Raw genomic sequence first — 27,366 nt, 5'->3', positions numbered from 1 at the left:
TGTCCACTGCTGGGAGTCCTCTGCACCCACCTCCATATGTCTGGACACTGCTGGTATTCATCTGCACCCACCCCTATATGTTTGTCCACTGCTGGTATTCATCTGCAGCCAACCCTACATGTCTGGACACTGCTGGTATTGATCTGCAGCCACCCCATATGGCTGGCCACTGCTGGGAATCCTCTGCACCCACTCACCTACACCCTTGGAGCAGTACACTGCTGGCCTGGCCCTACACACACAACAATATGAAGGTAACATGCAGGGCCAGACCATAACCCCACATTTGTGGCGTGTGTACGCCTTGAATCCCACATGTACTGGTGCCGTAGGGGTACGGGTGAAACGCACCGTACCCCCACATTCGTTGCGTGTGTACGCATCGTATCACTATTGTACTGGTGCCGTAGGGGTACGTGTGAAACGCACCGTACACACACTTTCATTGTGTATGTACGGTCCGTATCACTGTTCTACTGGTGCCATAGGGGTACATGTGAAATGCACCGTACCCACGCATTCATTGCGTGTGTACGGTCCGTATCACTATTGTACTGGTGCCGTAGGGGTACATGTGAAATGCACCATACCCACGCATTCATTGCGTGTGTACGGTCCGTATCACTATTGTACTGGTGCTGTAGGGGTACGTGTGAAACGCACCGTACCCACGCATTCATTGCGTGTGTACTGTCCGTATCACTATTGTACTGGTGCCGTAGAGGTACGTGTGAAACGCACCGTACCCACGCATTCATTGCGTGTGTACGGTCCGTATCACTATCGTACTGGTGCCATAGGGGTACATGTGCAACGCACCGTACACGTCCACTTCCGTTGTTGCGGTACGCAGGGGTTGCTGGCCACGCCCCTCCAAGTGACCAGACCCTGGTGGTAATGTATGGGCTCCATATTATAGGTTTGGATTTGGGTATGGGGTATGTTTCCTGCCCCTCACCCCCACCCTGGCCCCTGGGTGTTGTTCTCACCTTCTGCGGCGTGTGCGTCGGGTCCGGTGCAGCGGGTCGTAGGCTAGGAGGACCGGGATGACACGTACAATGGGGTTCATTGCGTGTACGTCGCGTACCGGGGCTCCGTTGCGTAGCGGTTCGCGTAGGACTCTGCTTTTCCGGCTGTGTTTGGCTCCCGTAAAAAAAGAGCCGTACGGAGTGACGTAGGAACGAATCGTACTTGCTGGGGCGGAAACCGCTGCCTGAATACGTCCGGACGTCGCGTACAAGCTGTTAAGGATCAGAATCGTTGGTTTTTTTTACCCGTACGGGCTTTTGTACGAAACAAATATGGAAATAGGCTTTCTGTACGAATCGTACTTCCTAGGTTGTACGGAAAGTTTACCGGGTACGAGTGGTATGGAGAAAACGCTCCGTACAACAATTCGTACAGCCTTTTTCCAGGATTGGAATCGGCTCATAAGTTGGGCGCAGCTCGGGGCTTGCTAGTGTGCCCTGCTCTCCCTTTCTCGGAGGTACAATCCTGGCTGAATCTATGGGATAGCAGTTTTATCACTTTACAGTCCTACAGCTCACAGTCGCAGAAGTCTCATCGCCATACAGCCCTACAGCCCACAGCTGTTGCAAGTCATTGCCAGAGTGTCCACCAGACAAACGAAGCTGAAGTTTGTTGAAGCCTTACCCATTTCCTAAGATTAAATTTGAGCTCTTTTTTGAACTATAACTGCAAAAAAAACACGCTCAGGGAAATGGGTATTATAAGAGCTTGTAAAAAAAAGAAAGCTAACCCTCTGAGGAATAAGTCAGTTCAGACAAATACTCTAAAAGGATTTAATGACATTTCCACCTATTTTTCAAAAAAGAGATAAGTCAAAATAAGGAGGCAAATATGGAGCCTAAGTCTGAATCTCTACCCCAAAAAGGTAGAAGGAACAGTGGAAACTACACCTCTAGCAACCGTTTCTTCTCCTGGAAATAGAATGGTTGGCGTAAGAGATGCGGTAAGTCCTGAAATCAGAGTGGAAGGCCCCTCATGTGAAATCTATACTATTCACTCTACTGAAAATAGCGTGTCTCCATCCATTATTGATTCATGTTCTGAGTCTAGAGTGGATGACCTTATATTGGAGGATTTTACACTCCCTAACTTAAATATTAATTTAAATCACTCCTCGAGGGCTTCGCAATTTCCTAAGCCATGTACTTTTGATATTTCACATCTTCCAAATTCTCAAGTTTATCTTCCTGGTTCTTCCATTAAAATGCAACTTTTCATTAGCACGCCTAGCGGAGCGGACTTAATAAGCTCAAGAGCTTCCATCATTCCTGATTTGCTTTTGGAATCTGACCCCCAATTAAGGAGTCTGATGCTAGTATATTGATGTTGGAATCCTTGTTTGTCTGGAAAGAGTTTTATCTTCTATCTTAGCTCTTATGGAAAGATCCGTAAACAATTCTGACCATATCCTGGACTCCCTTTTGTCATTGACCAAATCAATATTTTCAGACCACATACAGCCAATCATTAAAGCTTCCCTTTCTCTATCTGATAAGTCAAATTTTAGTTCAAAGACCTCTTCTCTACATCCACAGGTATCTAATTTGAACTTAATGAAAGCTACTCAAACGAGCTTTGTTACTTATCCGAGCTATCGAGACTTTGGTACTCAGGTGGACATGTCTCTTGGTTACTCAAAACTAAAAAATCAAGAAAGTGTGGACTTGTTTGATGATTCCCAGCTTTTTTCGCTACAACAATTTTTTGAGCCTTAGGCTTTTATGTCACCCCCTGTTAATTCACCTTTCCCGATTACAGGAAAGGGCAAAGTTAATGTAGAACGTAAAGTCTATCCAATTTTCTTTTTTTTAAACAGGGATTAATAAAAGTGATCATCTCAACATGAAGGAACTAAAATCTTATCATATTTCACCACAAGAGAAGGCCTTATAAAATGAAGGTAAATTCGCTAGTAGAAAGAAGAAAACAAAAAGAGGAAATGCCCGGAGGATTAAGAAGAAAAGGGCCAAACAAATTTGTTTTGACCCTAATATAAATCTATCCTTGCCTCCTATCCCTGCTATAAAAGATCAGAAGAGGGTAGAAGTTCAAGTGGAAATCTCACCAATGGACTCCAACCCACTTCAGCTGAACTCCGGTACTGCAATCTTGGTGTCACGAAGCTACTTCCACATATCTAAATACTGCAGCAAGCGCAAAACGTAGTTTGAATCCTGACGCGGTATTATTTTCATCCGCTATTGACAGTGATGTGATTTATAATTCCAGAAAACTGTCTAAGGGAGATTATTATGTTACACCCAGCCTTCTGCACCCCTTTGGTTGGATTTTGTCTTTATTTTTGACCATGAACTATATATGAACAGGTCTATTGAGTTGTTTTTCTGAAATATATGATTTACAAATGATCCAGAGTAGTGATTTGACCTTGGTTCAAGTTTTAAAATATGGCAATCTTGGGGGTGCCAGAGTGATGTTTGGGTCTAAGGTGACGTCCCATTTAATTATCTCAAATTCTGATAAACTACAGTGCTGTGGTATCGATGTCTTGGTCCCCAGTGAGGAAAAAGCCCCTGAAAAAGAGCCCATTAAAAGACAGCTTCCCACCATAGAAGATCTATCGTCTCTTGATGCTCACCATCTGGAAAGAGAAAGGGTATTGCAGATCTCTCTCTGTGAGGATTGAAGGAGAGTCTCCCTCCAACCAGAGAAAAAGATTGGCAGAGTACTATCTGTAGACGAAGAAAACAAGAAATGGAGTTGGGTGGCAGGGGCCCTGAATACAAATAGTTCAGTAGGCCTAAGGTTTGGGAATTCTTCCAAGCAAGGGCCTTAAACTGGTCTCCTGGAACACAGCTGGCTTAAGCACAAGTAAAAACATTGCTGTTCTTGAAAGAATAGAACACCAATATAATATGTATTCAAGAGTCCTGGATTATTACGAATTGGTCCATAGAAAACTACTATGTGCTGAGCCGCCCTGCGCCTTCCGTGAGCAGGGGACAGGCGAAAGGAGGCATCGCCATTTTGCTTAGATCAAGCCTTAAATGGTCTTATAAAACAATTCCACATTCATCTAATCTATTTCAGGCAATTAAGCTAGAGACCTAGAAATATTCTATTAACTCCGAGTCCCTTTTAATCGTGAATGCATACATTCCACCAGGCTCATCGAATACACATTTATTAAAAGATTTGCTTGCCTTTGTCTCGTCTATCCTCGAAAATTCAGAATGTAAGAACCTAATGTTGGTTGGAGACCTGAATGCTAAAGTTTCCACCCATAGTTTGGGGCTTTTCGCTAACTTCGCTAAGGATGAAGCATTAAATATACCGCCTGCTCAATTTCCAAATCATAGTCGAACCGATAAAAGAGGAACAATTTTACTAGAAAGCTTAAGAAATTTGGAGGTATTAGTAGTCAATGGGAGAATGGAAAAAGATATCCCAGCGAAAAATACACATAAGGGTCCGAAGGGTGGCTCCATTATTGATTATGTAATCTCCTCGGCTGATTTTTTCAATAGATTATCAAATATGTAAATTTTAGAAAAGAAATTTAGTGACCATATGGTGTTTAGTTTAAAAATTGAGCTGTCCTGTGCTGGGGAAAGCTCTTGGAATTTTAAGGATAAAGCGGTAGCTTTCAACAAAGCAAATGGCAGAATTTACTGGAATTCTTTTGCCGTCTCACAATTAAAAGAGTCTTTAACCATTTTAATAGGCGATAAGCAGTAACATCATTTTTAGATCATCCCCAAAATAATTTGCTGGAATCCTATAGTTATAGTATAGACAGTATGGTTATGTTTTGTAAATCTTTCCACCCAATAATTAAACAGAGATCTGGTCTTAATCTATTACCTCAAATAAATAAGGATTTAAACAGATTAGTGAGGGCTCGAGTTTTGAATTATTCCCCTGTATGAAATAGACTAATAGGTTTACTAAAGAGGAAAAAACAATGGAAAAAAGACTCCTTAAAACAAAAAAAGGAAGATTATGAATGGGTTCAACTAAAAGAAGCTGCTTTCAAAAATAATTCAAAACGTTACTGGGAAATAATTGCGGAAAGTTGTGGTACTAGAATTAAATCTCTTCGCATCTCAATAAATGAATAAGAATGGAAATTCCACTTAGTAGAACTTTATTCCGTGAATTTAAGTTCCTTTTGGCCCAACTTCTTTCCAATGAACTCCCCAAAAATTTCAGTTCACAATAATTCCCCTACTAAGGAGGAAATTGTTAGTCTGATTAACAAAATGAGAGCTTCAGGGGCAATAGTCCCAGATGAAATCCCCATGTCAATTATAAAAAAAGAGCCAACATTATGGCCAACATATTTTAATCCTCTGTTTGAATATTGCTCTCCGTATGGGCGGACCCCCTTATCATGGTCCGGTAGCATCTTAATTTGTCTGTATAAAAAGGGCAAAAGACATTTTCCAAGTAACTACCGACAAAGAGCCTTATTAGACGCAGTTGGGAAAATCTTTGCCCGCAGTATTCTCGAGAATCTCACTGATAGTAGAGGAGAAAATCCTCCCCATTGAGCAAGCAGGGTATAGGAAAAACCATTCCTCCTTAGACAACATCTTTTTGTTGAAACTAATAGAAGAGAAATATATGGTCTTTCGCAGGGCAAATATCTAAGTAGCATTTATAGACTTTTCTACTGCTTTCGATAAGGTAGACCGGCCTCTTCGCTGGAAAAAGTTATATAAAATGGGGGTGCCTGCTACTCTGTTATCCTTAGTTATTGCTCTACACTCACAAACATGGTGCCAGGTATTAATGGGGGGAACTCAGGGCCTATCTTTAGTAATTACTATGGAAAACAGTTTGAAGCAAGGTTGCCTATTAGCACCTCTACTGTTCTCTCTATATGTAAGAGATCTACCAGATTGTTTTCCTTAACGGAAGGGGACGCACCAAAGATAGGTGGCCGTTCTTTTCCTTGCCTTATGTACGCAGACGATATTGTAATTATGGACCTGACCCCTATTGGATTAAATAAAAAATGTTTTCAGCCTGCTACTCTAGAGGAAGTATATAACTCCCTGGCCAAAGCTAAATCCGGTTCACCTCGAGATCCATGCTCTCCCAAGACGATGGCTTTTCTAGCCACTTGTTGGGCCCCCTTGATTCAAACAATTTTCAACTGCTCTATACAAACGGGAATTATCCCTATAGCATGGAAGGAAGCATGTGTAAGGCCCATATTGAAAAAAGACACACTGGACCCTAAAGCACTCAGCAACTATCGTCCAATCTCCCTGCTACCTCTTCTGGGTAAGCAATTGAAAGGCCTAATAAACAGGCAGCTGGGGTCTTATCTTGAAACAAACAATATCCTGGATCCCGCACAATAGGGGTTCCGCCCAGGTTTTAGCACAGAGACTGCACACTTGGCCTTGACTGACTCACTCAGACAGGGTATGGATGTAGGAAGTCTGGTAGTACTGATATTATTGGATCTGTCTGCGGCCTTCAACACCATCTCACATCTAAGGCTCATGAACAGATTGCGGGCCAGCGGCATCCAGGGAACAACACTAAAATGGCTGCAGAACTTTCTGTCAGATAGACAGCAGACGATCATTTTAGGCCCATACTCCTCAGGCAAAATGCAGTTGGACAAGGGTGTTCCTCAGGGATCGTGCCTAAGCCCGACGCTGTTCAACATATATATGGCCCCACTTGCAAAGATCGCAGAGCAATTTTGCTTTGAGATCATATCATTCGCTGACAACACCCAGCTTATGTTTACCATGGGGAGAAACCTAGAATCAGAGAAAATGCGCCGGAATGATAGCAATCTCCAACTGGATGACTGAGAATTGTCTCCAGCTTAATCCAGAAAAAACAGAAATTAAGCTACTTGGAAAAGCCCCAGCCATCGGGTCGGACGACTGGTGGCTCCACCAATTGGGTGCCATTCCCACACAAAAGGTAAAAAACCTAGGAATAAAATTTGATCAAGCCCTAACAATGAAAGACCATATTGTTGCCACCACAAGCTCCTGCTATTACAATCTCCTGCGCAGAATCTTTCCCCTCCTCCCTACAAACGCCCATAGAATCCTGGTCCAGGCTATGGTGATCAGTAGACTGGACTATGGGAATGCCCTGCTGGCTGAAGTGGGTGATACCCGGCTCACGAAGTTTCAGGTGGTCCAGAACACCGCGGCAAGACTAATTCTGAACCGCCCTGCAGGTACACCTTCTGCGCCTCTGCTGAGGGAACTGCACTGGCTCCCAGTGAAGAAGCGTTCAAATTTTAAAATCTGTTGCCTCACGTATAATGCCCTGAGAGGCCAAGGTCCATGCTATCTTCAAAAACAACTTGCCACCGACGTCCCCGCTGAAGTCTTCAATCAAGTACCCAATCCCTTCTGTGCATACCTCGAATCCGTCAACACTCCGAGAGACCGCCACATACAGTAAATTCAGGAAACAACTAAAAGCTTATCTATATTAAACTTATTTGGCTTGCTCCTCTGGTCAGGATCTGCAACTGCGCCGAGATGCCCCCGGGTGAGACATGTGCTATGGCAAATAACACTAACATAACATAACATACATACATAACAAATACAATAGATAAAAAGAAGGAATCACATAACATCTGATTGCCACTCTGTATTTATTGTCAGTATTCCCCCAGATAGGAATTCCTTGGATATTACCTTCCTAATAACTTTCCACCCTTTATACACACAAAGCCAACAGCAGCAGACCACACCTGTTTGCATCTCAAATCGGTAAGTGGAATTTAGTGTCCTGTACTTACGCTTCCGGCACTTGCTGCCGTTAAGTGCCACTGGAGACCAGAGAACCGTAAAATCTTCAAAGGGAAGATGCACCAGGAAAAAGAGAGTCTGTCAAATTCACAAGATTTTTGTCCATTATCTTCCTTTATTTATCCCAAAAAATTGCACAAGAAAAACGTTTTCAAATAGATGCGAATATTTCCTGCGGTGTGTATTTGTGACGCAGACCGCAGGACATATTCGTTTTTACATAGGGCTCGGATCCTGAGCGAGGCATGATTTGGGCTCCTTATACTTTCTATGGATGGAACGAATAATACCCCGTGACATGATGACTGCCATATATCACAAAAAATAAATAATGTGGATATACCACACTACATGCTGAGCCCTGATGAAGTTCCTAGGCATCCTGGAACGAAACGCGTTGGCTGATTTTTAAAAGAGAAATCCTTTTTCTTGTGCAAGTTTTTTGGGATGAATAAAGGAAGATAATGGACTAAAAGCATGCGGATTTGAAAGACTCTCTTTTTCCTGGTGCACTTTCCCTTTGAAGATTTAACTTTCCACCCTTTTGTCGAATCACCACAAAACTTTACAGACCTAGACTGTTTAGCGTCAGAGAACAGTACATGGAGTATTTTATCACATTCTGTGCTGGTGTTTGAGTGGTTCACTATAATATAAAACGTAGCCTCTATTTCTCACACATTAAAAATGCCCAGAAGCATAGATCAAAATTGTGCTTTACTATGCATATGCCAAGACAAGCATCCGTAAATAATGCCCTCTGTGTCTCAAAGTTTGATTGTTTAAAAGGGACAGCTGGATTAAGGGTGCGGTAGCTGTTTGAGACACAGCTTGGTTCTGCTTCTATGCCCTAACTTTAAATGTTTTCAGTGAACTTATATTTGAAAAATGTGTTATTCTTGGTCCTCTTGTGGAGTTTTGGGATATTTATGGGATTTACTGCATGTAGTAGTGGCCTGGTGTAAGTATCTGTAGGTCCATACTGGCACATATGACCTTTCTACATACAAGGGGGATTCAAGGGATTATGATGCTTTTTCTTTCCTCTGTTTTGTTGCTGATACCTCAACCATGGCTACTCCCTTGCAATGCTAAAGTTATTTTTCTGAAATTGTTTATGCGGTTCTTTTTAATATGTACTCCTTAGCAGGAGAGGAATGTGAATATGATGAATGACATTGGGTAATGCATTGACTATTTACCAATAAATGCATTCAATCAATCAAACTACATTCATTGTCAGAGTCCCATACGCCTGACATGATTGCTTATTGAGAAGAAAGTTTGCTGCTGAATTATATGGTGATAGGAGGCCTGGACACAAGAATCCCAGTAATGCTGGCTCAGACTTTCATCCTTTTGAAGATCCATGCAGTGAGTGCCTTTACATTGGGTGATAGTGAAATCTGTCATATCCTGGGTTTATAAACAGCAAAAATGTGATATGAAACGCAATGTAAAGCATTATAATTATGATATTTAGTTACAATAGATAGTAGAGGATGCTATTTGCATAACACCCTACAGCGAATGACCTGTATTGTAACGCCCTTCATTTAAGGCAGGGACGCACCACATTATTAAGGACCATGTTGAGAAAGAGTCATATTATGAATAATACACATTACTGACAAGTAGTTGAGTAATAACCCATTCACAGACATTGTATCTGTAGTTCCAAACCAAAACTTGGGAATTGTGTACCGTTCATGGCCAATTACAAATTAAAACAATTAATATTTTGGGTCTTGACATTGGGTTTCGTCCATCATCTGCTCCCAAGCTGATTGCCTGTAACGTTGCCCTGTATCAATTAACAAAGCCTTTTTCAGGAGGCATAGAAAATTGGATTACGCTTCTTTACTAAAAAGTTAATATCATCAAAACATGAAGTGGTTTACATTTCATAAGGATGTTGAGAACATTGAATAACTAACTGTGTAATCATAAGAACAGCTTTATTTTGTTTTGGTATTGGGAAATGTCAGTGCATCATGCCTTGATGTGCACTGGTCCAATGAAAGAATTCTAAGATACAATTGTGATGCGTAAAATACTAGGCTGCACAGCATATAACTGCCAGCATTTATTAAGCATCATGTGATTGGAAGTTAGGTCTTAACCGCTCCTCAGCTGGCAGTCTTCTGATCTTCCACAGAATACTCCATGCTTCATCACAGGTTCTATACAGAATAGAATCCAATGCACAGTCCAAGCACATAACGCATTGCCAAACCTTTTCTCTGGCTAAGGAAAATAAAAAGGTTTGTTTGTAAAAACAGTAGAATAAGACAGTTTTACCTTAAGCTGTGTTTCCAGCAGTGAGTGAACTGATAAAGACAAAATATATTCCCCTCGACTAGGAATGAGGTTGGATCATTTACTGAAATCACAACACTTAGGAATGCAAAAGAGCCACTCTAGCATGACAATAACTCAACATTTTTAGTAGGAACCTCTTATTTAAATTATGTATAACCTGTTAAACATTAACATATAATTTAAATTAGTTTTTCAGTAATTCCTATAAATGGGGCAGAAATGCATGTTAAGAAGGCAATTTTTGACCTGTGATTGTCAGTACACAGACTGTATAAACAATTCTTAAAAACAGAAAGGCGGTTTTAAACATTATATCACAAACAATGGCCTGTACCTATTAACTTGCAGAATAGCCACGATGGGATCAATGCCTTCTCCGAATTTAGAAGAAAAAAATAAAAATGCATAATGACCAAATATAAAAGTGCAAATGCAAATTGCCCTGGTGATGGACATTTTTGCACTGATTTCGGGAACTGTTCACACTGACGTGGGGTAATTTTGCTGTGAGAAATGCACTAAAAATTAATCAATAGAAAGAACGTAAAAAACTGGCACAATATTGTCAGAGAATATATGATGCTACAATGCATGCAATTACAACGCATGCTTTTACAATGCTGTCTTTACATCACAACTACCATTACATCGCATGATTTTACAATGCATGCCATTACAGCACATTTTTTAAAACTACCCTTACATTGCATTCCATTACAATGCATACCTTTACAACGCATACCATTGCAACGCATAATTCTTTTAGAGGGGAGTCATCCTTTACAACGCAGGCATTACAGCGCAATGCCTTTACAACGCAACTATTACAACGCAGGTACACTTTATGGAATTAATTATACATTTTGAGTACTTTAATACTCAGGTATGGATATTAATCCTACTTTTTAAATTATTATGCAAACATATATAGAAGATTTTATTTTGATTTTAAGATAAAAAAATGAATTCTCAGGTATTAATTTTGTTATTAAATAGTTAATATTGATGATAATAATTATTCTGTTTATTTTAAGATTTTGGTAAAATTGTATGTAAATGAATACTCAGGTATTAATAATATTTGTAAGAATATATATGTAATGGAAAAAGTTATAAAAAATATTATTATAAAGATATAAAAAATATTTAAATATTTTATATATAAATAGTTATTAATCTAAATATAGGTGATGTGATGTTTATGTATTATTATTATTAAGAATAAATTGTGAAAAGTAATAAATATATTTAAATGTAAAGTACATGTACATTATCAATTATTAATGCAAAAAAGAAATATATATTGATTTAAATGTGTAAATTAACAAATAATTATTTAGCATTTTCATATTTTTAAAACATAAATAAACATGTATAAACAAATACAAGATATTTAATGTATTTATAATACATTTATATTAATAAGTTTAGATATTTAGAATATATGAAAAAAAAAAAGAAAATATATACAAAAATACACATAAATATATCGTTTATAAAAATATTTTTGTATATTATTATGTGCAGTAACATATTATAATTCATTTTTTAATAACTTTCTCACGCTTTTCCATTGTTTTCAGTCAGAGAAAATGACCTTTTTTCATTTTTACTAAAAGACATGATGTCAACGCGTCAACGTATCATTAGGGAGAGCTGCGTTAAGGTAAGACAAATTTACATTCTTAAAATACATAGGGGTCTATTAGGATGGCGGGCGGATCGCCCCCACGGGGCCTGAGGTAGCCACCGCCACATTAGGATGGCTGGGGGGTCCGCGGCGGATGTGAAGATCGTCCTCCACTTTTCCGCCGGTCAACTCGTCGACCGGGTGGAAAACTGCCACTATATGGTGGCGGTGTCTGCAAGACACCGCCATCCATATTATGATGCCTGCGGAGACTTGCCTTTCCATGGAGGCGTTGCCGCCATGGAATGCATGCGGTTTCTGCTATTGGGGGCCCGTTGCGAGCCCCCAGAGTGATGGAGGGGTGGGGGGTGTACATGGGGGGTACCTATGGTACCCTCCTACATTGGCATGGACAAGGTGGCAGGGACCACGCGGTGCCTGTCACCTTGTGCATGCCAATGCACAACGTGCATCCACAGCATTGTGGCGGGTGGTGCTGTAAGCACCGCCCGCCACAATGTTGTGGATGGGGGATGCCACGGTGGCGGCAGCATCCTAATGCCACAGTGGGGCCGCCGCACCTCTGGCGGACGGTCCCGTATATCGTTACTGTGGTGGGCGGACTTTGTCCGTCCACCATCGTAATAGACCCCCTAGTGTAGTGGTAAGGAGAAATGAGGGAGGTACATATAGTTAGAAAATGTGTTTAAGCTATTTTAGATGTGTTTTCACCAATTAATTTCCGCCATTTCATGTTGCAGTAGTAGTCCCACGTCGGGTCTCATTTTTTTCACAAACTACTTTTGTTTTATAAAGTGGTTAATGGTATATATATTAAACACTTAATGAAACAAAAGTGTTTGGAAAGGTGTACTTTCTTGGTTTAGCGACACGCTGTTTAACCCCTTCGGCGCTCATGACGGAACGGTTCCGTCATGAGCGTCGGTTGAGCTGTGCTCATGACGGAACCGTTCCGTCATGACCACGCCCGCGCAAGAAACGGTCAGCGCTGAGCGGGAATCGGCGCCGCATCGAAGGGGTTAATAAATAACATATTTTTATCTTCTTCGCGTTTAGATGTATTTAAACTTTGTTTAAAAGTAATACACTTTGGATGTGTTCATTATTATTTTTCTACATGATTTTTAAACCTAAAGACTATCCAGCATTTTATGTGAGGCAAGCGCACTTTGGAGTAGGAATAGTAACATATTACTATCATGCACCTTTTCTTATCAAGCACCTTTTGGAGTTGGAATAGTTATTTAAACCCCATCACTATCCAGCATTTTCTCTGAGGCAAGCACCCTTTGGAGTAGGAATAGTAATTTTAACATACAACTATCCTGCACCTTTCATGAATCAAGCACCTTTTGGAGTTGGAATAGTTATTTGAACCCTATCACTATCCAGCATTTTCTCTGAGGCAAGCACCCTTTGGAGTAGGAATAGTAATTTTAACATACTACTATCCTGCACCTTTTCTGAATCAAGCACCTTTTGGAGTTGGAATAGTTATTTAAACCTAAAGACTATCCAGCATTTTCTGTGAGGCAAGCACCCTTTGGAGTAGAAATAGTAACCTTAACATACAACTATCCTGCACCTTTCTTGAAAGAAGCACCTTTTGGAGTTGGAATAGTTATTTAAACCTAAAGACTATCCAGCATTTTCTCTGAGGCAAGCACCCTTTGGAGTAGAAATAGTAATCTTAACATACTACTATCCTGCACCTTTTCTGAATCAAGCACCTTTTGGAGTTGGAATAGTTATTTAAACCCCATCACTATCCAGCATTTTCTCTGAGGCAAACACCCTTTGGAGTAGGAATAGTAATTTTAACATACTACTATCCTGCACCTTTCTTGAAAGAAGTACCTTTTGGAGTTGGAATACCTAAAGACTATCCAGCATTTTCTCTGAGGCAAGCACACTTTGGAGTAGGAATAGTAATTTTAACATACTACTATCATGCACCTTTTCTGAATCAAGCACCTTTTGGAGTTGGAATAGTTATTTAAACCTAAAGACTATCCAGCATTTTCTGTGAGGCAAGCACCCTTTGGAGTCGGAATAGTAATTTTAACATACAACTATCCGGCACCTTTCTTTAAAGAAGCACCTTTTGGAGTTGGAATAGTTGTTTAAACCTAAAGACTATCCAGTATTTTCTCTGAGGAAAGCACCCTTTGGAGTAGGAATAGTAGTTTTAACATACTACTATCCTGCACCTTTCATGAATCAAGCAACTTTTGGAGTTGGAATAGTTATTTGAACCCTATCACTATCCAGCATTTTCTCTGAGGCAAGCACCCTTTGGAGTAGGAATAGTAATGTTAACATACTACTATCCTGCACCTTTTCTGAATCAAGCACCTTTTGGAGTTGGCATAGTTATTTAAACCTAAAGACTATCCAGCATTTTCTCTGAGGCAAGCACCCTTTGGAGTAGAAATAGTAATCTTAACATACAACTATCCTGCACCTTTCTTGAAAGAAGCACCTTTTGGAGTTGGAATAGTTATTTAAACCTAAAGACTATCCAGCATTTTCTCTGAGGCAAGCACCCTTTGGAGTAGAAATAGTAATCTTAACATACTACTATCCTACACCTTTTCTGAATCAAGCACCTTTTGGAGTTGGAATAGTTATTTAAACCCCATCACTATCCAGCATTTTCTCTGAGGCAAACACCCTTTGGAGTAGGAATAGTAATTTTAACATACTACTATCCTGCACCTTTCTTGAAAGAAGTACCTTTTGGAGTTGGAATACCTAAAGACTATCCAGCATTTTCTCTGAGGCAAGCACACTTTGGAGTAGGAATAGTAATTTTAACATACTACTATCCTGCACCTTTTCTGAATCAAGCACCTTTTGGAGTTTGAATAGTTATTTAAACCTAAAGACTATCCAGCATTTTCTGTGAGGCAAGCGCACTTTGGAGTAGGAATAGTAATTTTAACACATTACTATCATGCACCTTTTCTGAATCAAGCACCTTTTGGAGTTGGAATAGTTATTTAAACCTAAAGACTATCCAGCATTTTCTGTGAGGCAAGCACCCTTTGGAGTAGGAATAGTAATGTTAACATACTACTATCCTGCACCTTTTCTGAATCAAGCACCTTTTGGAGTTGGAATAGTTATTTAAACCGAAAGACTATCCAGCATTTTCTCTGAGGAAAGCACCCTTTGGAGTAGGAATAGTAATTTTAACGTACTACTATCCTGCACCTTTCATGAATCAAGCACCATTTGGAGTTGGAATAGCTATTTGAACCCTATCACTATCCAGCATTTTCTCAGAGGCAAGCACCCTTTGGAGTAGGAATAGTAATTTTAACATATTACTATCATGCACCTTTTCTGAATCAAGCACCTTTTGGAGTTGGAATAGTTATTTAAACCTAAAGACTATCCAGCATTTTCTGTGAGGCAAGCACCCTTTGGAGTAGGAATAGTAATTTTAATATACTACTATCATACACCTATTCTGAAGTAAGCACCTTTTGGAGTAAGAATAGTAATTTAATCCTCATCACTATCTATCATCTTCTCTGAGGCAAGTGCTGTTTGGAGTAGGAAGAGAAATTTTAATATACAACTAGTCTGCACTGTTTTCTAAAGCAAGCACTATTGGGAGTTGCAATACTAATTTAAAGATCAACACTATCCACAATTTTCTCTGAGGTAAGCTTTCTTTGGAGTCGAAATAGTAATTTTAATATATCACTATCGTGCACTTTTCTGAAAAAAACAGCTTTTGGAGTTAGAATAGTAATTTAAATGCTTAAAAACATCCTGCATTTCCTCTGAGGCAAGCGGTCTATCGATTAGGAATAATTCTTTTACCATACCACTATTCTGTATTTTTTGTAAACCAATCAACATTTGGAGTTGGAATAGTAATTTAAACAAAAGGACTATCCAGTATTTTAAAGGATGAAAACACAGCTAGGTGTAGGAATAGTAATTTTAATCTTCCACTATCCTGCAACTTATTTGTGGAAACCATTTTTTTGTATTGGTATAGTCATTTAAAGTCATACTTTAGCACATTTTGTGGACGGAAACACTATTTTTACTTGGAATATATTTTGTAAACTGAATACTAATTATTATTTTCCTTGTTGAAGTATCGTTTGTTTAAGGAATATTTTGTATAAACACACTATTATACATTTATTTAGAAACGATAAAAAAAATGCAGTCACTTACTTTATATATATTGTCCCAAAAAGAGTATTTAGCAAAGTTTGTAGGATTTTGTAAAGCTTTGTAAAAAACTGAAATTTTTTTGAAAGTTTGATTTTAGTATATTTGTGTCTCTACAAATTATTAAGTAGTTATACATTTCTATAGTTTGTACTTACTTCGTTATTTGGATGGCTTTCTTTGACGATTATATTTTGGATTGTGTAATCCCGCGTGCAGTCTCTGGTAATCAGGTAACTACAGTTTTTAAAATGGTGGACGGCTACTTTTATTCGTTTTGTTGTGTTAAACGTTATTACGAAAATATGTTTTGCGGATGAGTTTTCTTTGTGTTTTTAATGTTGTGTAAGAATGTAAATAATTATTTTGTTATGTTAGTTTTTATAACTTTTTATTTTGGTATGTTTTAACATTCGTTTTGGCTGTTTCTGGGTCAAAATAATTTCAATGATTCAAGTACCTGCATAGAGCATACTATGACAGAGCGCGACTACACCGCATAGGGAGGGCGGAAACACCTGTTTGCTTGCGCTGTGGGGTGTCGGCAGGCACATTCTTTCACACAGTGTGGGACTGCCATCAAATCCAACAGTATTGGGCCACCATGGTGGGAGAGCTAGGTACTGTCCTGGCGTGTGGGGAAGTGGCAAACCCATCTCTAATTGAATGGAAAAAAAGCATTGTTGTTGGGGGAAAAGACGACTTATAAAGCATGGGGTTGTCCCAAAAAGTTCTGGAAAATATGGAAACCATGGCTTACACATTATAGACTCTCACTCTCTGATACACAATGATCTCCTATGGCGGGTGTACAGGTTGCAAAACAGGAAGGTGCCCACAATGATGTATAAGTATATGATGCGGCTACTTGATTGTCCACCACTGTTGTTTATGTATGATGCTGCCGTCTTAATTATTATGCTACTATGTTTTGCTACTGAACAATATCTTTGCAATGTACTTACGAAAATGTTAATAAACATATTTATAAAAAAAATGATAATAATTTCAATGAAAGAGTTGTAGGAATTTTGTTGGCCGGCATTTAAAAACTGTAGTTTTCTTTTTTATGTTGATATTAGTTCTGTCTTATTGTGTTTTTCGTATGCGAAGGTTTTCTATTTTTTAATGGTACTTTACTTCGTTAAATAAATTATATTAATTTTAGTGTATTTGTTTTGTAATCAAATCTGATTTTTTTTACTGTTGGATAAATGTGTATGATGGTAAAAAAAAATATAATTTATTTTGTATTCAATTAAATTTTACATTTATTTAATATGTGTTTTTTATATTTGGGTAATGTTTAGTATAATTATATATTTTTTTAAATATCTATTTAGTTTAAAAAAGGACCCTAGTATTACTTGTATTACTTGAGTACTTTTTTTACTTCATTTCGGTATGTTTTATTAAATATTATGTTACAAAATAGTGTTTATTGAAGCAAGATGTAAAAAATATTAATATAAATAAAATTGTATAAATAATTAATATTAAGTGTGAGTATTAATTTTAGTACTCAGGTATTAATTTTAATGGCTAGGTATTAATTTCCAATAACTACGTTTTAATACACTTCCCCACCCAAAATCCCTATTCTCCCTGCATCCCGCTACAGGGGTTTATTATACAAATGTTTTAAAAAAATAGCGTTGTAAAAGTGTGCGTTGGGGTAGTATGTGTTGTAATGGATTATTCAATGTATTAAAGTACATTTGCATTGTAATGGTATGGGTCGTAAAAACTTGCGATGTTATGTCATTTGCATTCTAAAAGTTGCGTTGTAAAAGCATGCGTTGTATTTGTTTGCGATGTAACATCATATATTCCTTTTAGGGCAACAGTAGGATAAGTGTTGGATAATTTAGAGGTAAAAATTACTATTCCCACTCCAGTGAGTGCAACAGTAGAGTAAGTGTTGGATAGTGTAGGGGTAAAAATTACTAAGGGGCCTATTACGATGGTGGGCGGACACTGTAACGGAATGCGGGACTGTCTGCCAGGGCTGCGGCGGTCCCGCACCTGCCATTAGGATGCCAACGCCACTGTGGTGGTGGCATCCCCCATTCCCATCATTGCGGCGGGTGGAGCTCACAGCACCGCCCGCCACTATGCTGGGAATACACGTTGTGCATTGACATGCACAAGGGGACAGGCACTGCGCGGTGCCTGCCACTTTGTCCATGCCAATGCAGGGGGCTACCCCCCATGTGCGACCCCCCAACAGCCTGGGGGCCCACTACGGGACCCCAACAGCGAAGACCGCATGCCTTTCCATGGCGGCAACGCCGCCATGGAAGGGCTGCTTTCCGCTATCATCATAATATGGATAGCGGTGTCTTGCCTACACCGCCACCATATTATGCATGTTTTCCGCCTGGTTGACGAGTCAACCGGCGGAAAAGCAGCGGACGTTCTTTCCATCCGCCGCGGACCCCCCAGCCATCCTAATATGCCTTTGAAGTGTGGATGGCAGGAGGATCGCCCCCGCCGGGCGAGCGGTGACTAAGTGTTGGATAGTGTAGGGGTAAAAATTACTATTTCCACTCCAGTGAGTGCAACAGCAGGGAAAGTGTTGGATAGTGTAGGGGTAAAAATACTATTCCCATGTACCCCTAAACCCTATACCCACCCTAATAGTAAGAAAATCTCCTTTACTTACCTCATAATGTGTTGTAATGGCATGCATTGTAATGGCATGCATTGTAGTGACATGCGTTGTAATGGCAGTTGTGTTCTAACAGTTGTGTTGTAAAGGTTGGTCATTGTAATGACTGCTTTGTAATACAAAGGCGTTAGACACTTCGGGACATATTTATGGCCAAGCCACGCAGTGCAGCACAGCAAGTCACCTTGCTGCACTGCATGACAGTAAAAGGGCAGGAATGCACCTATTTAAGGCAATACAGCGCATTCCTTTCCCCTGGGCTGGGGCATTTTTGGTTGCCTAACACCTACGGAGGCACACTTGCACCATGGTGCAAGTGTGCCTGCATTGCATACAGGAGTTATTTTCTTCAAAAAGGGGCACCTTCCTGCACAAAAACAGTCCTGGGAGGCATAGTGAGGCATATGATGAGAAATAAAGATATTTCTCCACGTTATGCCTCCCCTGGGAAGGTGTAAGATTTTGGCACATTCCTAGGTTTAGAAGTTCTTGTAAATCTGGGAATGCATCAAAAACCATGGGAGCTGCATGGTAACACCCACGGAACATCTTCTCAGGGCAGAGTAACACAAGGCAGCGATTTGCGCTGAGTTTCATTACTCCAGATTTTTGGACCCACTCAGAGCAAATTGACTTTGTTTGGCATTAAAAATCTGTCTTATGGTATGTGTCACTCTTGCACCACATTGTGCGGTGCAAGAGTGATGCAAACTGGGTCATAAATATGGTTTTCGGTCTTAAATGTTCACAATATCTGCCCTTATTTAAGAATACTTAAGTTTAACACAGAGGATTCAATATATACATAAGCATCACCAGAAGTTGTGTTGCCAAAAGTCACATTGCAGGAAGTTCTACTTATGTAGTACTGTGGAAGACACTGCAACTTTACAAAAGCTATTGTTAATGGCTTAGGGCATCATAAATAATTTTCCCCGATACCAACCGGACTCAGCTATTCACAATCAAAAGTGACACAGTCTACCTATCCATCGGCCTCTCTTTCTCATGCTGCATCTGCAATAAGACACCACAGCTAATTTTCTTGCACCAGACTGGAACCTGGGTACACACGATCACTCTTCTAGCCACTTAACCAACTGAGCTGTCTCATTGGGTTTGGAGCTGGCAATCTGCAGGTACCACAGTTTGAGGCATGTGCCTAACTCATCACTATTTTGTTGCTAGTGGTTTGTGGTTGTTTAATTCAGGACATTGAGATGTCAATGTTTGCATATATTGAAACTACTTAAACATAGGTATTTCCATCAGAAGAGTCCTCCCCCGTAGCTTTCACCTTCCCAAATAATGCCTCAAAGTATGGAGAGCAATCAAACATATCCCATGCTATTCACTTTAATATTTTCACATATGAGAGAACAGCCTACGTGAGATGGGCACATGCAGTTTAAAAGACATATGGGGAACTGAGTGTGTTTCACCACTAAGGTTGCACATGAGCGAATGGAATGAGAACACCTTGTTTCCAGTCTTTTAAACCATTGTCCTCTTCAGGTGTGACCACCCAATTGGTTTGAGCAACCTAACGATGCCTATGAGTCACAGTATACTAAAGTGATAAATGAAAGCATGGAACTGGGAGTAAGCTGCTCTTGTAATACAGAGTTAATTGGTAGCCCTAGTCATTGGCCAAGTCCAACGTCAACAGTACATATGAAAACAGATAGCAAAACATGACTGGAAGTATCACATGAAAACACATTCAACAATGTGGCTGGTATCTACTTAAAGAAAAAGCATGCTTAGGGGCCTATTAGGATGGCGGGCGGATCGCTGCCGACGGGCCGGCGGTAGCCACCCCTGGCCCGGCAGGGGCGATCCGCCTGGCATCCTTCCATGATTGACCCCACCGCCACATTCGGATGGCTGGTGGTCTCGCGGCAGACGGGAAGACCGTCCGCCGCTTTTCCGCTGGTCGACTTCTCGACCAGGCAGAAAATTGCCACAATATGGTGGCGGTGTCTGTAAGACACCGCCAACCATATCAGGATGCCGGCAGAGAGCATGGAAAGGCATGCGGTTTTCACTGTTGGGGGCCCATAGTGGACCCCCATGATGTTGGGGGTGGGGGGTGCACATGGGGGGTACCTATGGTACCCCCTGCATTTGCATGCACAATGTATCAGGCACTGCATGGTGTCTGTCACGTTGTGCATGCAAATGAACTACATGCATTTTGTACATTGCGGCGGGTGCTGCTTACAGCACCGCCCGCAGCAATGTAAAAAATGCGTGATGGCGGGTTGCATCCTAATTTGAATGGCAGGACTGCTGTACCTATGGGGTCGGTCCCTTTTGCCGATATGGCGTTGCTGCCATGGAAAGGCATGCGGTGTCTACACATGGGGGCCCGTTGCGTGCCCCCAGGGTGTTGGGGGTGAGGGGTTCACATGGGGGGTACCTATGGTACCCCCCTGCATTTGCATGCACAACGTGCCTTTTTTACATTGCGGCGGGTGCTGCTAAAAGCATTGCCCGCTGCAATGTAAAAAATGCTGGATGCGCCCACCTGTGTGGCGGGCGCATCCTAATCTGAATCACGGGACCACTGCACATATGGCGGGTGGTTCCTTTTGTCGTTACCGCCCGCCATCGTAATAGACCCCTTAGTTACTAAGCAGTAAATTATTTAGCTGAATAATTAATATTTGAGTTAGTTGGAATGGGAACTTATTTCACCCCATCCACAAGAACGGCAGTCATTGATCACCGCTTAACTTCTGGCTAACAGTGCTAATTGACGAAAAAGGCCAAACTGTGTGCTTCTTGTTTAGTTCAAGAACTGCAAGCCTGGGTTAATGAATAATCCTAATTCCTAAAGGACAAACCAGATTTAGACCAGGTATGGGGACAATTACATACCTGCCAGTTCTAGCCATACTTGCGGAAAAGGCAATACAGCTAAAATTGTGGTTGTTCGCATGTTTCATTGATCTCAATTTCGCATTTGATAGATGGTCCCCTTCACCCCTTTTGGGAAAAACTGGCAGGAAGGGGAATCCAATGAAATCTGCTAAATGACATAATAGAACTGCACAGTGTGACCTGCGCCCAGGTTAAATTCAGAAATGGCAAAAGAGTAACAACAAAAATTCCACACAATGAATGGTCTGAAGCAGAGGTGCGTTCTAGCCCCAAGTCTATTCATTTTATACCATGCCGATTTAGACAGCCCCTTGATACAAATGGAAAGTTAGTCACCAAAACTGGCAATAGAGAACATTGTGTGCTTGCAATATGCTGACGACATTGTAATTCTGTGCCAAACACCCATTGGGCTTCAGAGATCAATCAATGCACTACAGGCTATATAGAGCAGCAAGCCTTGGAGCTGAACTTAAGAAAAACAAAAATGGTCTGTCTCATCAACTAAAAGTACAAATCATTCACTTGGTTCATAAAGGGAAAACAAGTTGAGACTGTATCCTCATTTAAGTATCTGGGCACTAACATGGAGCACCAGCTGACCTTTAAAGAGCACGTGGCCACTCTACGGGCAAAAATACATTCAATAACATTTGCAGTTATAATTTATGAAAAAAAAACTCAGCTGTCCCTCGCATGAATATCTGCAAACAGTAATGGAAGCCAAACTAATCCCAACTGTGGGATATGGCTTGGAGATCATACATGGTAAGGGAATGGCAATTGAATGCCTACAAATCAGTTTTAAGCTTGCCAAAATCAATTTCCCCAGCCTAGGTCAGGCTCAAATTTGCCTTATAAAATCGAATGCTGTGCAGCTTGAGTGCTTTTTAGGTCTCGCCTAGCGAATGCAGCGCAGTTGCTTCGCTTGGCGAGACTCTATTGTTGCCGCTTTCTGTGCCGAAGGGAGACAGGGGATGGCACGCGCGGACAGGAGATGTGCACTCGAACATACGCGTGCACATCTCCTGTCAGTGCACGCACCGCTTTCACTTTCCCTCCCCCCGTCGGCTCCACGGAGTTGTACATGGTGTTGGCAGCCTGGGAAAAGGGTGGCACAGGAGTGCCTGGGTGTGTGGAGAAACGATAGGGTGTTACACTGTGGTGGCAGTCTGTGAACAGGGTGGCACTGGAGTGCATGAGCATGCGGAGAAACGATAGGGTGGTACACCATGGTGGCAGCCTTGAAGAGGGTGGCACAGGAGTACCTGGGCGTGTAGAGAAAGAATAGGGTGGTACACCGTGGTGGCAGCCTTGAAGAGGGCGGCTAGCAGTGTGTGAGCTTGTGCTGGCACGGCTTACAGTCTGGCAGAGGTTGACACTCAATGAAAGGAGGGTGAATGGTGCAGCAGGGAGGGCTGCCCGGGTGCAGCGGTGCTTGCTGCTGCAGACTTTCAGTCATTCATTTATTCATTCATGCAGGCAGATGTGAGCGCCACAGCACTTCGCGTCAGACCGCTCTCACCTCAGGAGGCGCCTTGAATGGGCATTAAGCGGATTTCTTCCCTTAATGGCTCTATAACCGGATTGCTGTCTCGCAGCTGGAATGTCGGCGGCAGCAGGGGCTGGTATCACATTAGCGGGAAGGAAGCAGCGTGGTCCCCTGGCACGCACTATCCGTCTGTGTCTGCGTGTGAGGTCTCCGTGCCCTGAAGGGAAGGGGCAGTGCACGAGGAAGATACAGATGGGCATCTCAGCATACGGCAGGAGGTCGTGGGCAATGCCAGCCTAGCCCAGGGCACCCACAGGGTGTGACTGACCATGTTAGTGAGGTGTCATGCCCATTCAGTCCTTGGTCACTCTGTGGGGCTCACTTGTGGAGACCAGAGAGAGAGGGGCGCATTACCAGGTCCTCTCTCTGGCGGCCCCCTCTGCTTTGGAAAGGTGTGGGCTGATGCCCCGGGGCTGTCCTCCAGACACTGAGGGACAGGGTGTTAGAATCCTCTTTCTCTGGACCTTTGTGAGCCATAGACTTATTCAATCCTCAGGAAAACACTGAAATGTATCCCTTCTGTTGGAGGCTCATTGAGGACGTCTTCTCTGCCTTTAGGTTTCTTGCATGGCGTCTTCACGTTTCAGTTGTCCTTTTCTTCTTCATGGGGGTTGCTGGGAACCCCCTCTTAACGCCAAGAATACTAAGGGTGGTGGTGCATAAAACAAGCATTTGCAATGCAATAGGTCTCACATTTACGTGAGTTTGAGCTATTGACATTGAAAATAACAATGCCTTTCATTTTTGTTTTCAAATCATAAATAAAAGGCGTTGTCATTTACAATGCCAATAGCTTAAAATTGCGTAAATGCGAGACCTATTGCATTGCAAATGCTTGTTTAAAAATGTGTTGAAGACTTTGTGCCTCAGTAAGCAGCTCTCTGAATAACTTGGTTAGAAATCGAAGCTCAGGGGAAAACAATTCCTGGGGGGACTACTTACGTCTTGCAATAGGCATTTATGAAGCATGGGCAAGACACGTGGAAACAGTCTTCTTTAGAACAATTAATTCCTCAACAAAGCTCTTGTCTCAGCTGTATGATAAGAAAATATTTTCAAAGAGATGACACGCCTGGACAGTAGCTAACACCTACTGTATTTTGAGGCTCCAATTGAACCTGACTGCTCATTTTTCACTATTGTTAAAATGTCAGTTCATGATATACCGTTTCGGGCACCTTGTTATACAAGATTTCAACCCAAAATGAAAGGGCAGTCCGCCTCACCCTAGATGTCGTCTATGTGAATGTAAATCAGAGTCTATCACCCACATCTTGTGCACCTGCCCTGCTGTCCTGGGACACAGAAAGAAGTTACTTAAATAGCGTTTTTGATACTCGATAGCCATACCTGAAGGCAAGCTGTCATCTTCTGGTCAAGCAGAGCTTCAATTTCCCTAGCCTGTCATGGAACAAAATTCTTAAATTTGGTGAAGAAATAACTCGATGCTACACGGGACTGGGGCCACTGACCAGGTTATTTCATCGTCAAATATTTTTGTACACTTAGGGTTATGAGCAATCAACAACAGCAAAGCGGCAACAGATGTGCATCATTCATAAAGAATTGAAAGGGTTGAAACACACCTTATAAACTATAAAAGGTGAGAATTATTTGTATAAAGCACATGCACTTCAAGAGTGATGTGGAATAACAAGGAAAAGTAAATGCAAGAAGAAGCCCTACCTGTAAGAATAGACTTGCACAACACACATGCACTTTAAGAGCATTGAAGAATCAACAAACAGAAACTGTAAAACCACGCCTGACTTGCAAGATCAGATGATTCACTCTTTATGAACTATGGGGCCTGTTACGATGGCCCGCCTGCCCGCCACCGCAACGGAGCACGGGACCGACCGCCGAAGTTGCGACGGTCCCGCTAAGCAAATTAGGATGCACCCACCACACTGGTGGACGCATCCTCGACTTCAACATTGCGGTGGGCGGTGCTGTTAGCAGCACCCGCCGCAATGTTGGAGCCCATGCTGTGCATTGCCATGCACAACGTGACAGGCACCGCGTGGTACCTGCCACCTTGTGCATGTCAATGATGGGGGGTACCATGGGTACCCCCAGTGCAGCTACCCACACCCCCGGGGCCCGCAATGGGCCCCCATGGTGATTTCCCACATGCTTTTCCTTGGTGGAGTCTCCTGATATTGATGGCTGTGCCTTGTAGGCTCTGCCACCATTACCAATCCCTTCTCCGCCCGGCCAGCAATCCGACCGGCGGAAATGCGGTGGACGTTCTTTCCGTCCGCCGCGGTGCCCCTTGCCATACCAATATGGCGGGGGTGAAGATAGGTCATTTGGCCGGGTGGCAGAACAGAAGGATCAACAAGAGTAAACCTTTTTCCCAAACGACCACTGTTGTGTCAATTTTCAGTGATGCTGCAGCATCATAATCAATGCGTCATACTGTGCCTTTTTTACAAAGTGACACATCTAGGCAAATGTGTCACTTTGTAAATGCCTGAGCTTTATTATACCTGCGCCAGATATAATGTATGCAGGGTGGGCGTTCCCGTGTATAAAAGGCTCATAGAAGTTGTGCAGCGAAATCTATGAGATTTCACTGTGCCACCTCTATGTCTTGACTGCGCCAAATCCTTACGCCTGCTTCAAGCAGACGTAAGGAGTGATGCAGGGACTTTCACATGGGACTCACCCCATTTGTAATGACACCATTGCTGGAGTTGCGTCAGTTGACTGACACACTCCAGCAATGTGTTATTACTGCACCACCAGATAGGTCAAGATTCCTGACGTATCTGGTCAGTCGTTGTGACATGGAGCACAATAGTGTAAATACCGCGCATCCATGGTGTTGCAAGGACGGCACAATGAAAAGTGTTGCATCGCTGTTTTTCCTCAGCGATGCAACACTTTTCATAAATGAGGCCCTCAGTATTTTGATCTAGATAAAAAGGCGATACTAACGTTAAACGAGTATGAGATGTTTGTTTCCAACAAAATCAGAATAAAGAGAAATGTTAACAAAAGAAAGTAGGTAAATGTACAGCTGGGTTAAGGGACAAATTCAATAAGCAAAATACTGCAATAACATGGGATATTAAAGTATAAAGTGGGGCGAAACAGTCTTTGGCTTATATATAAAACAAAGGTGTTTGAAATCAACAAAAATATGTTTTTAGTGTCAAAAGGTTCTCAATATTTCCCTGGCATTGTAACACAAACATAGAGAATGGAAGCCTTTATCTATTTCTGCTGTCAATGAAAGTTTAGTGAGGTCAGTTACATTTTTTGTTACACTGGAGTGATGCTGCTGGTTTTATTGTTAGTTTATCTCCTGGTATCTTCAGAACTGGTCCCTGTGAACTCAACCATTCAAGCTAATTGTCTGTATTTTTGCATGCAAAGTTCCCACAGCACTCCTCTAGTCAGCTGGAAATTCTCCAAAGAAGAAGCCAGATTTCACTCCTTGAGCAATACAGAGGGGCAGATTTACTAAGTTTTCATGGAATGCAGCACAGCAACAAACGTTCTTGTGCTACATTGTGTGAAAGTGAGTGAGCAGAACCACGCCACAAATACTAAGGTATGGCCCTATATCTTCCTTTTCCTGCACTTTTGGCTACTTTCAGCCATCGCACGCACACTTGCATAGTAGCACTGGGGTGTATATGTAATATCAAGGATAGGTTTTGTATTGGAAATCAAGCTTTCGGTACAAAACACTATGGTGAGACATAGTTTAACATTTTCCCACTTTGTATGTGTGTTATACTGTGCAGCACATGTGCAAAGTTGGAATTTGTTTTAGAAAAGAACACTTTTCTTAAATTACAATCTTGCCTCAAGGAGGCACTAATTTATGGCACGAGGCACATTTACATTTTTAGTAGATAGAGCGTTGCATCAAAATCCAAGGGTTGTTGCAAGTAAATGTCCATCTATTACCCATGGAACGGCCTATTGACTCAAAGTAGTGCAAAGCAGCAGGAATCATTACATTATGTTGCTTTAGGGCTTCTTTCTAACACAATTCAAGAAAGTAAATCCCAAAACAACACTTTGTGCCATCCTCATCACTGTTCTGATGTAAACCCAGTACAAAGTGTTATAAGTCTACCCCAGAGTCTAAAGATGGATGAGGACTGAAGAGGGCCATTACTACCTTAGTGTGAGTCACACATACGGTCCCAATACCTGTCCTAAAAGCTGATGAGGCTTAGGAACAGCACATGGATTCTTCTTGACCACCTATACAAGTAGTTTCCCACCTCAAATCAAACGTGTACTTAGCCTTTAATTTAACTTGGTGAGAAAA

Source organism: Triturus cristatus, chromosome 4_1 (assembly GCF_964204655.1).
Source record: "Triturus cristatus chromosome 4_1, aTriCri1.1, whole genome shotgun sequence".
NCBI lineage: Eukaryota > Metazoa > Chordata > Amphibia > Caudata > Salamandridae > Triturus > Triturus cristatus.
Note: the sequence above shows the minus strand (reverse complement) of the source record.